Source organism: Homarus americanus, unplaced genomic scaffold (genome assembly GCF_018991925.1).
Source record: "Homarus americanus isolate GMGI-L3 unplaced genomic scaffold, GMGI_Hamer_2.0 scaffold27715, whole genome shotgun sequence".
Taxonomy (NCBI): Eukaryota; Metazoa; Arthropoda; class Malacostraca; order Decapoda; family Nephropidae; genus Homarus; species Homarus americanus.
Window position 1 is genome coordinate 141,972 of NW_024731228.1, and position 2,749 is coordinate 144,720.

A 2,749-nucleotide genomic window follows, 5' to 3' on the forward strand; every position below is an offset into this window, starting at 1 on the left:
TTGTTAGGGTGTTGTGTGTGTCTTGTCTTGTTGTTAGGTGTTGTGTCTTGTCTTGTGTTGTTAGGTGTTGTGGTGTCTGTGTTGTTAGGTGTTGTGTGTGTCTTAGGTTGGGGTGTGTGTTTCTTGTGTTGTTAGGTGTCATGTGTGTCTTGTGTTGTGTTGTTAGGTGTTGTGTGTGTGTGTCTTGTGTTGTTAGTGTGTTGTGTGTGTGTCTTGTGTTGTGTGTTAGGTGTTGTGTGTGTTGTCTGTGTTGTTAGGGTGTTGTGTCTTGTCTGTGTTGTTAGTGTTGTGTGTGTCTTGTCTTGTGTTGTTAGGTGTTGTGTTTTGTCTTGTGTTGTGTGTGTCTGTGTTAGGTGTTGTGTGTTTAGGTTGTTAGGGTGTGTGTGTCTGTGTTGTTAGGTGTGTGTGTGTGTGGTGTGTGTGTCTTGTGTTGTTAGGGTGTTGTGTGTGTGTCTGTGTGTTGTTAGGGTGTTGTGTGTGTCTTGTGTTGTTAGGTGTTGTGTGTGTCTTGTGTTGTTAGGTGTTGTGTGTGTCTTGTGTTGTTAGGGGTGTTGTGTGTGTCTTGTGTTGTTAGGTGTTGTGTGTGTCTTGGTGTTGTTAGGTGGTTGTGTGTGTCTTGTGTTGTTAGGTGTTGTGTGTTCTAGTTGCTAGGGTGTTGTGTGTGTCTTGTGTTGTTAGGTGTTGTGTGTCTTGTGTTGCTGGTTGTGTGTGTGTCTTGTGGGTTGTGTGTGTCTCAGGGTTGTTAGGTGTTGTGTGTGTCTTGTGTTGGGTTAGGTGTTGTGTGTGTGTCTTTGTGTTGTGTGTGTTGTGTGTGTCTTGTTGTTAGGTGTTGTGTGTGTGTCTTGGGGTGTTGTGTGTGTCTTGTGTTGTGTGTGTCTTGTGTGGTTAGGGTGTTGTGTGTGTGTCTGGTTAGGGTGTTGTGTGTGTCTTGTGTTGTGTGTGTGTGGCTTGGTTGTGTGTGTCTTGGGTTGTTGGGTGTTGTGTGTGTCTGTGTGTTGTGTTGTGTGTCTTGTGTTGTGTGTGTCTTGTGTTGTTAGTGGTGTTGTGTGTGTTAGGTGTTGTGTGTGTGTCTTGTGTTAGGTGTTGTGTGTGTCTTGTGGTTGTGTGTGTGTGTCTTGTGTTGTGTGTCTTGTGTGTGTGTGTCTCAGGTTGTTAGGGTGTGTGTGTCTTGTGTTGAGGTGTGTGTGTGTGTCTTGTGTTGTGTGTGTTGTGTGTCTTGAGGTTGTGTGTGTCTTGTGTTGTGTGTGTGTCTTGGTTGTTGTGTGGTGTGTGGTTGTGTGTGTGTGTCTCGTGGTTGTTAGGTGTCAGTGTGTGTCTTGTGTTGTTAGGTGTGTGTGTCTTGTGTTGTGTGTGTCTGGTTGTGTGTGTCTTGTTAGTGGTTGTGTGTGTCTTGGTTGAGGTGGGGTGTGTCTAGTTGTGTGGTTTGTGTTGTTAGGTGCGTGTGTGTCCTGTGTTGTTAGGTGTCAGGTGTGTTCTATGTTGCTAGGTGCGGGTGTGTCTTGGTTGTGTGTGTCTTGTGTTGTGTGGTGTGTGTGTGTCTTTGTGTTTAGGTGTTGTGTGTGTCTCAGTTGCTAGGGTGTGTGTGTGTCGTTGTGTGTGTGTGTGGTGTCTTGGTTGTGTGTCTGTGTGTGTGCTTGTGTTGTTAGGTGTGTGTGTGTCTTGTTGTGTGTGTGGGTGTGTTTGTGTTGTGCTTGTGTTGTGTGTGTCTGTGTTGTTAGGGTGTTGTGTGTGTCTTGTGTTGGTGTGTCTTGTGTTGTTAGGGTGTTGTGTGTGTCTTGTGTTGTTAGGGTGTTGTGTGTGTCTTGTGTTGCTAGGGTGTGTGTGTCTAGGTTGTGTGTGTCTAAGTTGTTAGGTGTGTGTGTCTTGTGTTGTTAGGTGTTGTGTGTGTCTTGTGTTGTGTGTGTGTCTTGTGTTGTTAGGTGTTGTGTGTGTCTGTGGTTGTTAGGGTGTTGTGTGTGTGTCTTGTGTTGTGTGTGTCTTGTGTTGTTAGGTGTTGTGTGTGTGTCTTGTGTTGTGTGTGTGTCTTGTGTTGTTAGGTGTTGGTGTGTCTTGTGTTGTGTGTTAGTTGTTGGGTGTTGTGTGTCTCGGTTGCCAGGTGTTGTGTGTCTGTTTGGTCGGTTAGGTGTGTGTCTGGTTGTTAGGGTTGTGTGTGTCTGGTTGTTAGGTGTTGTGTGTGTCTTTGTGTTGTGTGTGTCTTGTGGTTGTTAGGTGTTGGGCTTTGTGTCCAGGGTGTTGTGTGTGTCTTGGTTGTGTGTGTCTGTGTTGTTAGGTGTTGTGTGTCTTGTGTTGTTAGGGTGTTGTGTGTGTCTGTGTTGTGTGTGTCTTGTGTTGTTAGGTGTGTTGTGTGTCTTGTGTTGTTAGGTGTTGTGTGTGTCTTGTGTTGTGTGTGTCTTGTGTTGTTAGGTGCTGTGTGTGTCTAGTTGTGTGTGTCTTGTGTTGTTGGGTGTTGTGTGTGTTGAAGTGTTAGGTGTTGTGTGTGTTGGTTGTGTGGTGTCTTGTGTTGTTAGGTGTTGTGTGGTTCGGTTGTGTGTGTCTTGTGTTGTTAGGTGTTGTGTGTGTCTGGTTGTGTGTGGTTGGTTGTGTGTGTCTTGTGTTGTTAGGTGTTGTGTGTGTCTGTGTTGCTAGGTGTGTGTGTGTCTTGTTGTGTGTGTTCTTGTGTTGTTGGGTGTTGTGTGTGTCTGTTAGTGTTGTGTGTGTCTTAGGTTGTGTGTGTCTTGTGTTGTTAGGGTGTTGTGTGTCTTGTGTTGTT